This window comes from Hyposmocoma kahamanoa, unplaced genomic scaffold (genome assembly GCF_003589595.1).
Source record: "Hyposmocoma kahamanoa isolate Upper Pololo Valley unplaced genomic scaffold, ASM358959v1 87, whole genome shotgun sequence".
Classification (NCBI taxonomy): Eukaryota; Metazoa; Arthropoda; class Insecta; order Lepidoptera; family Cosmopterigidae; genus Hyposmocoma; species Hyposmocoma kahamanoa.
The window spans coordinates 15495596-15509909 of NW_020654422.1; positions in this window are offsets into that span (position 1 = coordinate 15495596).

The following is a 14314-nucleotide window of genomic DNA, read 5'->3' on the forward strand; positions in this document are numbered from 1 at the left end:
ATTTTATTAAATAGAATATTAAAAAAGGAAAACAATGTGTAGGTACTTGCCTCTGCGTGTTTTATCTACAACAACAACACACTAAATTCAATTAATTTGGTTCACTTCACTTTTTATTTTTATGGCTCCATCAATATGAGAACTGATGATTTAAATTAAATCACAACACATATATTTGTTTACAGTAGAATTTAATGACATTTCTTTTACACACTTTTTTAAATCGCTCTTTTATAGACTTGAATTCGTAGATATTGACATTTTAGTGCGTTTTACGGCAAATTTTATCGGTTTTCAGGTAGTCAAGCCACGTCTCTTGACGAGGTGATAGTTTGAGGTTTAGTTGAGGTTTTGGTTCTTTAAAACAGATAGCGCGATTGCATTTTGTGCGTCGGTAGAACCATTTAGTTACCAAAACCAAAACCTCAAACGTTGTAAGGTTAAACCTTTCGAAAATAGCGCGATTGGCCCCCCGGCCACTACATAAACTATATTTAAAAAGTAATTACAACATTTAAAAATATAAACTCTTTGGCTGTAGAATACAGTTTGTTTTATCTGACTGTCACTTGTTTTTACATTGTGGCGTCATTTTAGAAATTGAGTGTCTACATCACCATGGATTTAACTCGTGAAAATTTTCGTAGTATGATTTTCTACGACTTTAAGTGTAATTTAACAGCTCAGCGGAACTTCGCTCGACTTCAAACTGCTTTTGGCGATGAAGCACCATGCAAGACGACTATTTATAGATGGTTTGCAGAATTCAAACGCGGTCGTGTGAATCTCAGTGACGAATTTCGTGACGGTCGCTCGTCCACTGCTGTGAACAACAAAAACATCGATGCTGTGCGCCGTATGATCAAAACATACAGGCATGTGACATACCATAACAGATTCGGGCATCTTTAGGCATAATCAATACTACACAAACATTTTGGTGTGAAATAGCTGTGCTCTCGGTGGATCCCGCACAATTTGACTGAGGCTCAAAAAACGGATCGCGTCACTTGGTGCAATGTCATGCTTACCAGATTCAACGAAGGGGCATCAAATTCGGTGTGGGATATAGTAACAGGTGATGAAACGTGGATTTATAGTTACGATTCCAAAACAAAGCAGCAATCAAGCGTATGGGTCTTTCGGGATGAGCCGAAACCAACCAAAGTGGCGTGCGTGCTAAGTGCCTCTAAGCGGATGATTGCTTCTTTTTTTTAATAAAACTGATCACGTGGCTACTGTTGCTTTAGAGAATCGTTGTACCGTGAATAGTGATTAGTACACAACCATTAGTTTGCCGGAAATTATTGACAAATTCGTAAAAATAACCGTAAACGCCGTATCATCTTGCACCACGATAATGCCAGTTCTCACACGGCCAGACCGGCAAATGAAGTTTTGAAAGTGAACAACGTTGACCTCGTGAGCCATCCGGCGTACAGTCCCAACCTGGCACCTCCTGACTTTTATTTATTTCCAAAAATTAAGAACAAGTTACGCGGTCAACGATTTTCATCACTTGAAGAGGCTGTCGAAGAGTATGAAAAATATGTTTCAGAGATTGTCACGGAGGAGTGGCATAAATGTTTTCAAAATTGGTTCATTCGTATGAAAAAGTGCATTATTAATGCACTTTTTCTAACTTTTGCTAACGGAGATTAGTTTGAGAAACAATAAATTCATTTCTGACCATTTATAGTATTCTTTTCTTCTTCATTCATTCTCAATTAGGCTTACACTACAAACACCGAAACAAAAAAAATATCAAGATATACATTATTATTTGATAGTGGAACTAACAGGCATCATTTGTTTAAATACTTTCTTACATTGAATCGTCAGACATCTACTTGCGCTATCAATCAGATCAGAATGTGGTGCCGCTTGAACGGTGTTATGGCAGAAATTCATCATTTTGTAAAAATATATCATTAAGAAAAGAACGTCAGAGTTTGTTGAATGAATTGAGTGATTTTACTCAAAATCTTGATAAACTATTATGGTAATAAAACCAAGGGTTATTACGCAGAGGCAAGTTTGGTGTACAGAAACTAGTGTACAGAATAATGAGCCTGAATTTATATATATAATTTGCAAGTATATTATAAGATCGTAGCTAACAGGGCAAGTTAAATCTGTAATTGACATTATCAGAGTCAGTCGGACCTTTTGTTCAAAGTCTTTCGCCGTCAAAGTGAAATATCTCTTAGTAATCTCCGTGAATAATATTGGATTAAGAAGACTTTGCTGCTAATCCGTTTTCTTCGCCGGATTCCTTTTATTCTCATTGCTTGCTAAAGCCCTAATGATTGTTCAAGCTCAGGTCAGGATTATGAGTTAGCGAGGACACGTTAATCCACTTGTTTCATATGATTTATTTTACCGAGAGATTTTTTAAAGTACGCAGATCATTTCAAAAAAAATGTGAATGTTCTTGAATGCACCCATATACAATACAACAATAAAAAAATACTGATTTTATAGAATTCAACAACACGTACTTTAACTTTATAACCAAATATAAAAGATCCATCAACAAGCACATAGAAAAAGTCGTGAGGTTCGCAACATTCATTCAATTCTATTTAAATGGCTAATTTACAAAGGATTTAACAAAGTTATTATTTTTGTAAAGTTATAAAATAATTACATTTGTCCATATTAAATGTAAAAAAACTTGAAACGACCAAAAACAACAGAAGCATCTATACACAATGTCTTTTGTGTTACTTTACAAACGACAGGTGCAGTCGGGTAAAACATTTCTAAAAGATTTTTGTACTGTAGTGAAGATGTCGAGGAGTAAAGTTAAGATTGCCGTAAGCCGTGTGACAAAGGAACAATACGCCGGATATCTGAAAGGAGGGACAGTCGAATTTTTTGAGCGGTATTCTTGTAAAGATAGTGACAATGGAAATATGAATGTTGGTTGGACTTATTTCGATTATGTTACTTACAATTATAAATGAGAAAAATGTTGCAGAAAAGTAAATTGATATAAACTTTACGTTTTCATTCGTTAGAGACCCCCCACACTAGTGTCTTTCGAGCGTCAGCGTCTTGCCAACGTACGTCGCCACTGCGTCGACATGGCGTCCGTGCGGTGGCGGCGACGCAACAACAGTCCTGGGGGCCTACTATGAGCTTATAAGCAACCAGCCAAGTTCCTTAAAATTCACTTCACGTGGTAAAACTGAATTACTTAAACCCGTATCATGACCTATAAAAAGTTGAACGGGAATGGCATGGCAAGATGATGAGTTTTACTTTTTTACAGACTTCAAAAAAAGGAGGTTCTCAATTCGTCTGTATGTTTTTTTGTATGTATGTTACGCGATAACTCCGCCATTATTAAACCAATGTATTAAACGTTAATTTTTGTCTCTGGCTGGCTAGCTGACATACGCCGCGCTGGCGTTGCGTCGTCGCCGCGCGGACGCCATGTCAACGCTGTGACCCCTGTGCGCGCGTTGGCAAGACGCTGACGCTCAAAAGACGCTAGTATGGGGGGGTCTCTTATTCTGAAAATCCGCCAAGCAGCAATGTGAGCATTACTGCGTTACTGTTTTGTAGGGTAAAATGACAGGCATCTGGGACTTGTCAACTTACGTCTCAGAGTGACGAGTGCAGTGGCAGTGCCCCTTTGATCTTTGCGATTGAAAGTTCTGTATGGCACTTCAACCGCTCCGCACAGGCGTGTCGCTCACCATCAAAGACAAAAGTGAGTTTGTCTGATCTCAATTCTACAACAGTTAAGTTAATAATATGACACTGAACGGAAAGACAGGAATTAATTTGACAGAATCTACTTCACTGGACAAAAAGCAGGGGCACGACTTGTTCGTTTCGTCGCTTGGTATAATAATAAAAATATATAAAAGATCACGCAAACGAGATTATTATATTACATTTAATTATAAAGTTAAAGTTATACTATTGTAATTTAATTAAATCCAAACTTTCACAGTGACATATTTCATGTTATATATTTTTTGATAGTGAATAATAATTTAAACTTCGACCTACCTCTGCTCTTATTGTTAACCCTAATACAGAGCTCAATATGTGTAACATTATTTTAATTTTAAGACGGACCATATGAATACAACTCAACGGTAGAATTCAGAAAGTAGACATACATGGAGTGACTTCTTTGGGTTCTCCAGTAAAAATGGGTGTTCCGCAGGGCTCAATACTTGGACCTTTCTTATTTCTGATTTATATTAATGATCTGCCATTCTTTGTTAAGGACCATTGCGAAATAGTGTTGTTTGCTGATGACACATCCTTGAGTTTTAAAACAGACAGACATGACATTAACTATGACCGTATTAATGATACCCTCTCTAAGGTAGTTTATTGGTTTAATGCTAACAATTTATTGCTTAATGCCAAGAAGACAAAATGTGTTAAATTTGAATTAACTAACGTAAAATCGACTAGTCCAAGCATAGAAATAAACGGAGAAAAGTTAGACCTTGTTAATAAAGCAGTCTTCTTGGGAGTGACCTTAGATAGTAAACTTCCGTGGTTTCCACATATATCGTCTCTGGCCAGCAGATTAAGCTCCGCTGCATACGCAGTCCGCAGAATACGTGAGCTTACCGATGTTAGTACTGCTAGACTAGTTTACTTTAGTTACTTCCATAGTATAATGTCCTACGGGATTCTCATGTGGGGTAAAGCGGCAGATATTCAAACCATATTTGTATTGCAAAAACGAGCGATTCGTTCTGTGTACCGTCTAGGCTCTCGGGTATCTCTCAGAGAAAAGTTTAAGGAGACTGGTATCATGACTGTGGCATCACAGTACATTTACTCAAATATTTTATATGCCCGTAAAAATATACATAATTTCAATAAGAAAGAAGATATCCATAATATTAACCTTAGAGCTAAGTCCAAACTCATGGTACCACGATTTCGTTTAACAAAGGTAAACAACTCTTTTATGGGGAACTGTATACGTTTTTACAATAAGATTCCGGAGCATATATTAAGTTTATCATTTCCTAAGTTTAAAAACTACATTAAAAATATTTTGATCGAAAAATCATATTACAAAATTGAAGACTACGTGTTAGATAAAGATGTATGGAAAGACGACATGGCTCCAGAATCCACACAAATTTGATTCAAAGTGTATTCCATAGCATTTAAGTTTGTTTGAAAAGAGCAATCCCTAGAGTTTCTTGGTCGTTCTTCTCAGGGAGGTCAGCGTAGTGAACGAGCAGTAGCTTAAATGTGACGTTTTCAAGTGTAAATTTATTTTACCTATGGAATAAATAATCTTTGACTTTGACTTTGACTTTGACAACAAATATATTGAGTATTGCGAACCTAGCCAGTCTGCTTGCCGCAGCCTGTACATCCATTAGGCGTTATTATGTACTTCGCCTACTTATAACGCCTACCTCACAACATTTAATACCATTTCTTACAGCAACAATCTCCAAGGAAATTAACCGTCAGCAAAATGCGGCATGTTTAAAGGGCTGTCTTTGTTTCTTTCGTTTTAACGCCACTGGGGACGTGGGCACTTTATTTTTAGACATTCGTGAAAATTAAAAGCTGAGTAAACACTCAGTTCTCTACCCCGCAATAGTGACGAGGATTGTGTATAACGCAGACTAATTTTGTAGCCAGTAAATATTTAGATGCTAAAATTACTTGAGGCTGAAAAAAAACAGGGTTCATTTTAGCAGTGTAGAATTTTGAATGCGTGCAATATTTTGGTTCTAGATGACGATGCTAGGGATGTGGTAGTTCTTCTTAACGTGTCGATGGCATAAAAATGCTTGCCGTCGTGGTGAAAGGATTTACCAATAGGCATACGTTGTACCATTCACACAAGATGTGTAAATGAAAGATGGGGGTTCAGGGATACTAGTCTAGCCCGATGTGACTGCGGTGTGCCTCAACGCAGTCCATGCAGCATTTGCCCGCGTGTCTCGCGTGCTCTATACGAGGAAAGATCATACTTGGCCACATAATATACTGTTTTGAAAGGTAAGGTTGCTAGTGAAATTACAGGCATATGGGATTGTGAACTTGGGTCTCAGGATGACTGGCGCGGTGGCAAGTGCCAAGTGCAGATCTTTGTTACTTAAATCTCTTAGTGGCACTACAACTGTTATGGACAGACGTATCGCTTACCACCAGGCGCACGACTTGTCCGTCACGTCACGTGGTATCATAAAAAAAGTCAAATTAGTCCTAAAATAAAATAAGTATCGGCACGAACAGAGTACTAATTTCATAATCATTATAATGATGACCAATCCAAAATCCCAATATGCATAGGGTACGATTATAACTCTATAGGACTCTTCGAAATTGTGCACACATTAAGGATAATAATATGCAATTAATCATCCATAAATGGTAGGCTTTTCCAGAACATTCTACATGGAAACGATAAAGATGTTAGGGCACATGGTGCGTTCAGATTACTGGCGAAGTTCCAGCCGCCGACGTGGCATGAGACACGGAAGCCAATTTGTTGTAGTGGAAATAAGGTTTTATTATAATGGGGAAATTGTCAAATTATGGAACATCTTTATAAATGGTATAGGAAAATATCTAAAAATAGAGGTTATTCGAGACAAATGAATAACGCCAACTAATGTATTACTCGTATTCTATTGCGCTAGACGTACAGAAAACCAATGGTACGTCATGCGGGGAAGCTCCTTTCATGCTCCCGTTATTTTTAACCGACTTGAAAAATATTAGGAGGTTCTCAATTAGACTGTTTTTTTTTTTGTATGTATGTTACGTGATGACTCCAGGATTTGTGAACCGATTTTGATAATTATTTTTTTATTGGAAAGAGAGTACCTTTGTATTGGTCTTATTTAAATTTCAAGAAAAGTATTCCAGGTCTAAGGATAAACTAGGGGATGAATTCAGTTTCGCGCACTTTCCGTTAACCGATTCTATAAAACATGACAAATAGATGTAATTCAAATAAAAAAACCGATAAGCAAATTGTTGAGGTCCGTTTTTTTTAATTAAAATTTATAATAATTTTGTTGGATCACATGTGTCACTCGTTAAAAAACAGAGTAAACGTTTAGGCACCTTCATACAAATACTAATAAAGTAGAGGTCCATTTAAATTTGAACAAAACATTTCGCCTCTAAGGGTGGCAAACTAGGGGATGAATTACTTTTGAGGTCGGTTTTTCACTACTCTGTACTGAGATTATGTTGTAAATAACTCTACAAATTCATTTACAGAAACTGCTCTACGTGCACCAAACTCTAAAACGCATACTTAGTTGTCCAAAGTGTGAAAGACATACACAGGGCAAACTGGAGCATTAAAATTCCACTTTAACTTGTATCTCGTTTTAAACGTCAAAATCATAAAACTACACGCTTTGAAAGGACGCTGCTGCCTCCATTAGACCGTGAATAAGTCGGATAACTTGAATAACACGAAATAACCCTAGAATTCCTCCCGAGTTCCTCTTTCGAATGTCCTCTAATGCTAGAAAATGTCATTTTACAACGTAATGGTCGACAAAATTGTTAGAATGTTTTAAATAACTGTTTCATGGCTTTGTATTCAAACATTAGTGTTTTATAAAGAGACCGATGTTTCAGTATAGAAGTTTCCACTTTGTTTTCAGTAGGAATATTTACAACAAATATATAAGTTTCACTTCGATATTATCTAAGCTTGAGAACTTTATTGTTATTGTTAATCCTATTTTAAAAAAGACAACGATTTTTTTAAATATTTTGTTTACTTTATTACGATCGCAATTAATAATATACACAGGTGGCGCTTATATCGATAGCCTGGAAGTAGTTTATATAGGGTATCAATTAATTCATCTTTAATATGAATTATAAGTAGTCAGTTTAACTGCTTCCGTGGCCAACGGTTACCATGTCGGACTGCCACGCAGAGGTCTCAGAAATATTTGTATGACCTACATTTATTTCTCTCATGACTTTGGGTATATTGGTGGTTGTCTATGTCTGTGTTCATGGCACCCGCAACACACGGTTTCCCTAGTGCGGGGCTAAGTTGAGTGTGTGCGTTATTATTATTATAGTTTCTTTTTTTCTTGTAATATTGACCATTATTGAAATATTGACCATGAGCTAAAATTTATTTCTGAACATTGACAAATATGCGTGTCAATTGATGGCATTATCTGCTACAAACTAATTTTTAAATTATCGCTTTCTACTATGGACAGATAATACTAATCCTAAACAAAATAAAACAATACCTGGAGGTATCCATAAAAATCGCCACAGATAAGCGCCATCTAGTAGATTTGTTTATTATCACTAGGAATTCGAGTAGCTTTGATAAATTGTAGTTGGTCAATTATTTACAAATTAGTTACAAAAATAGCTATTTATTACTCGATCGTGACTGAACTTTAATTTGAAGAAGGAAAACGTGATGAAACCTGCATGTTGAAGAAGGTTCACAACCCTTGGAAAACGTGTAATGTCCCCAACTCGCATTGGGCCAGCGTGGCCGACTATGGCCTAAAGCCTCGTCTGAAAGGAGACCCGTGCCCAGCAGTAGGACGCATAAATAGGTTGATTATGATGATGACTCAACCGTGACATCTGGAGTACCGATAGGTACTAAATTCCCGATTACGCCGTCTGGTACCGCAATAAACAGTCCTCACGAATGATTGGTCCATAGTAAAAAAATACACAACATAACATACGTTGCTCCGATCTCAAAGTAGGTAACTAAAGCACTTTTGTTATGGAAATCGGGAACAACGACGGTGCCACAAACGCCCAGACCTGAGATAATATAGAAGAGTTAGTTTTTCTACATTGACCCGGCCAGGGATTAAACCCTCAAAGATAAAAACCATGAAAACCGGTGTACAAGTCACCCGACCACAGAGGGCGTCAAAAGTATATTCCAAGTTTGTTCTCTGTTGACGTAGAAAGCTTTTAGGCCAATATTATTATTTTAATAGTGCTTTATACATATATACACATAGTTTAAATAGATCAACTAAACATTTTACAGTATGTCAACACATATGAACAAATTTTACAGAGCAGAGTCCTGTATTTGTAGGTGCATCTAGAAAAGAAACCTTTGCAGCTGGTGATTGCAGGTACATACCATTTATACACATTTAGGATTCCAGGAAAGTATACAGTAAGAGCACTGACCCTAAATCGTGTGTCGGCTATGATTGTGGTAGCTATTTTTTTTTATAATATCAAGTGACGGGACGAACAAGTCATGCGCCTGATGATATACGCTACACGCCTGTCCATAACTGTTACAGTGCCACTCAGAGCTTTAAGTCACAAAGATCTGAGGGGCACTGCCACTACGCTCGTCACCCTGATACATAAGTTGACAAGTCCCATGTGCCTGTAATGTCACCAGCACCCTTACCCTTCAAAACCGGAACACAGCAATGCTGACATTACTGTTTGGCGGCAGAAATAAAGAAGGTGGCAGTACTTTCCTGGACGAACTCTTTCACAAGGAGCTCTACTGCTACTAATTAGGTAGGTACTAGTAGTATATAGGTATACCTGCTTTGCAATGAAAATGTGCTTGATTAACGTATAAAAACAATTGAAAGTGCCCTTATGTATGGAATATTATGGGAAGGTTGGACACTGGCATCAAGTTAACGCTCACTGTACTTACCAAAGTGTGTTTAGATTGAGAAAAGGCTTTGCTATATATTTGATATACTGCATCTTCAGTAATCTATGGATAAGCTTTTTCGGTCTTTGTATTTGGAAACTTGTTAAATATTTCAACGTGACCAATACGTGTTGTCTGTCTGCCTCGTCGGGTTAGTTGTGTATTAAAAATAAATAGAGGAAATTTTAGACACACAAACAAATGAAAGTCTGGTTTTGTTGAGTATTTATATGGCAATAAATGACCGATATAATAATACTAAATATACTTGGTATAGAAGAAAAAAACTGTTGCTTTAAGAGTGCCGTCGAGAGTCAGAAACAAAGAGTCGCCGTGTGTTACCGCTCAAAGACTCAAAAATGACCATTTTAGGATTTCCCCTTAACATTTCTCCCTTAGGTAAACCACCCTTTGGCGGAATTACTTGCTAGCTTTCTGGTCGCCGGAAGCTTCAACTAAGTGAACTGCAAGAACTGTAAGTGAACACCACGAAACCCTAGTTTTCAACGCGTAACGCGTTTTCAACGCGTAACGTACGAAGATGTAGTACTGGCTGAGATTAGCCTATGCGCCTTTTGCGGTTAGTTGGTAGTCTCTAGATGAAAGGAGTCGCAGTGTCCGTACAGGTCGCATTCCTCACTAGCTGCCTGCTTAGTTTTCCAAGGCCTGGCTTTACAACTTCAACATCATTGTTTTAATATCACCCTATAAACTCGTGTGTCTTCGATCAAAATCGTTATATCACACTATTAATTATGACTGATTCCATAGGGCGCATTTATTCGATACGAATGTCATCGCGCTCACCCCGCGCGACGTCCGCGTGCGTCTAACTGTCATGGCAAAATACGCTATTCGTTTCGCTTTTACGTTTTAACTTAAATGAGCATCCTGGGCACGCGGGCGAGCCTGGCTTGAATTTGGTCAACGCGGCGGCCCGCGCGGCGACCGCGCGGTTTTATTGTTCAGAGGAATTTAAATGTTGTTGCCTAGTAAATAGAATTCAGATTCGTCATTAATGCACATGCATACGTGGTAACTGGGCGGTCGCCGCGCGGCGGCCGTGCGAAAAATTCTCCCCGTGTAACTGGGCGCGTAATGTGTATAATTTCAGCTTCATAAATAAATAAATAAATATTAAGCAACATCACATACGTTGCTCTGATCCCAAAGTAAGTAGCTAAAGCACTTGTGTTATAGAAATCGGAAACAACGACGGTATCACAGACACCCAGATCCGAGACAATATAGAAAAGTTAGTTTCTACACTGATCTGGCCGGGGATCGAACCCGGGACCTCAGAGATGGCGACACCATGAAAACCGGTGTGCAAGCCGCTCGACCATGGAGACCGTCAAAATGCTACGTTAGACATCTTTTATTAAAAACTTTACTACAAAGACTTTATCTACAATACACTCCCGTATACACAATTAGAGCCACCTTGCATTTTCAGTATTAAATACCAAGCTTAAACAATGTTTCATTGATCAAAAACTTGGTAGCCTTAAACTTTTAGTAGCAATAGAGCACCTTGTGAAAGAGTTCGTCCAGGAAAGTACTGGCGCCTAACCTATTTCTTGTGCCAAGCAGTAATGTGAGTATTACTACGTTCCGGTATTTTTGAAGGGTAAGGGTGCTGGTGAAATTACATGGGACTTTTAAACTTATGTCTCAGGGTGACTCAGATCCTTATGATTTAAGACTCTGAGCGACACTGTAACTGTTACGGACAGACGTGTCGCTTACGAACAGGCGCACGACTTGTTCATTCCGTCACTTGGTATCATAAAAAAAAACTATTATACAATTTTGAAAGCTCATTTCCATGAGTCCCTGTTGAAAATTTTAATTTGTGAAACCGCGGAAAACTTTCTTCGGTATCAACATTTTTATATTTTAACAATAAAAATGCAAGAGAGCGGCTCGAGTTATGTGTCCGTGGGTGTAAATTAGTTGCCGTTGTGACTCAGAAGTTTCAAATGTACAAAATACACTTTTACAGTTGACCAGTAAAGTCTAAGTAAATTTAAATAACATAAATAAAATTCACTTAACTCATCTTCCATATAATATAATCCATAATTAATAACTCACAATTGCATGTCATAAGCTATGGATATGCAATATGCCGAAAATTCTTAATTTTGTGGGTTCATATTCAGGTCATCATAGAATGTTTTAAAATTTAGTAAATAGAAACGTGTCCATATAAATTTTATTCCGCACACTTAGTCAAACATACAAAATAAAGTACCGATGAGGAATAAAAACTCATATTCACCCACAAAGCATTTAAATTTTGCAACTCCATTTTCATCTATTTTACAAAAATAAGCCTATTTTAAGCGTAGAATTTTAAATTGGAAATAGAACCATTTCTCATTTATTATATTCATGCACGCAATTTGCACCCTAGACTATGTCTTTATTCAAAGTAGTACAAGTTGAGGTTAAAAGAAGTTAGAAATATATATTCTTCGCCCCTGTATGTACAAAATGCCACTTTCTAACGATGTACAACAAACGTCGTTCCTCAGAGAGAAGTCAATACGTTCTTTCTGTTCTCTCGACGGGAAAATTGAAAAATTCCTAAAGAAAAACCGGTTTTTCTACGCCGGCGTAAACTAGAAAATTCTAGACAGGGGCGGTCCGTTTCCTCGCATTAATCTACTCATTTCACGCTAGTACAATGAGTAGAAAAAGTGCCAGTGTAAATATTTGAGAAAAAAAATAAATAAACAAAAGCGTGTTTTATAAAAGAGTTTCAATTTTTTTTTATTAATATTCTCTCGCTTCTACATAAATTCTATTAAAAAAAAAATAGTCAATCCTCAATGAAGGTGTTGTGACGGATTTTGAAGGGAGTTTATTCTTGCACTAAACAGTAATAATAATATGGCAGAAGATCACACCAATTGCCTGATCTCAAACTAAAAAATCATCTGTACTATGATACCAGAGCAATGTAATCCACTCTGGGGCACGTCCCCATGCTTACATACTTTTTAGGAGCAGTAGAACTCCTTGTGAACGGGTTCGTGCAGCGACATACTGCCACCGTACCTATTTCTGCCGCCAAGCAGTAATGTGAGCATTACTGCATCCCGTTTCGAAAGGTGCTGGTGAAACTATAGGAACATGGAACTTATCAACTTTATGTGACAAGATGACGGACGCAGCGGCAGTGCTCCTCAGATCTTCGCGATTTGTATATGACTTTTCGTCCCGTCAATTTATATTATCATAAAAAAATCGGAAAAATAAATCATTCCTACCGGGAACCGAGATCATCAAATGAAGATCAACAATCATAATGAAGATCATTCATATTGTGAAAGTGTGTCATTCAAAAACGACCACAAAGTGTCATTGTCTGCCAAAGGACACAATTATGTTAATGTTAAAATAATGTATTCGTCAGAACGTGTAAATAATAGCGTTGGGGTAATTGTAAAGCTGCATGCAGTATAAAAGTACATTAAAAGTACGTTATAATTCTGGGTCACGATTAATAAACTCATTCTGTTCAAAATGGTTGAGCATGGAAGCGATAACAAATTAATATTTACTTTTTTATTTCGTTTTGGCTTTTACTTCACCGAGTGATGCCAAGATGCTATACAAATTGGTAGAAAGAGACTTGAAGTTAATGCAATTAAAACCTGCTTCGATTCTCTCTCTACTTTACTAAATAATTATATGTATAGAGCGGCGTAATCGCATTTAGTGATAAAGCTCTTTAGATTAAAATAAAAAAGACATATTTTTATTATTTTTTAATTTTAGGATTTAAAAAAGGGTAGGTACTTTATTTTCTTTGCTAAACATAGTCTTACAAAACAACATTTACAGTTTGATTGCGGGATCTAAACGAGTCTCAACTGAAGAAATAGTTACAAACTAACGTTTAGTGTGGTTAAAAATTCTAAAATGAAATAATTACTATTTAAAAAAATTTGTGAAATAATAATTCTCAATTTTTTTTTAAAACATGAAACTTATTCTTCTAGCTGTACTAATGCAACTCACCATTTCCGAAAAGATACACAAAGAAAAAAAAGCATGTCGCATTAGAAGAGATGAATGGAAACATTATCTAGGATACCATTTCTTGGACATTTAAGTTGAGACACGTAAAGTGTTACCATTTGTTCCCATGTTAGTTCTGTTTTTCTTTTCCGGGTCCTTTTAGGTCGGTTATGAATAGGGTTACCATTTTATCATTTTAAAGGGATGTTGCGTGAATCCGCAAAGCCTTTTTGGGAAATGGAAGTTCATAAGTAATCCAAATATCGGGAAAAAGTTAATCCTCTGTTGTTTCATATTCGTTAAATCTAATATTATCATGTCTACAATGGCCCTGGATTGAATTAAAGAGAAACCATAAGCGTGTTAGGTTTATAAATGTTCTATTTTAACGTGACAAACTAATACACTGTAATGTGAAAGAATGTAATAAGAAACGCGCGTGTGCGCGTGTGCGCGTCTGTGCGTGTGTGCGTGTGTGCGTGTGTGCGTGTGCGTGTGCGTGTGCGTGTGCGTGTGCGTGTGCGTGTGCGTGTGCGTGTGCGTGTGCGTGTGCGTGTGCGTGTGCGTGTGCGTGTGCGTGTGCGTGTGCGTGTGCGTGTGCGTGTGCGTGTGCGT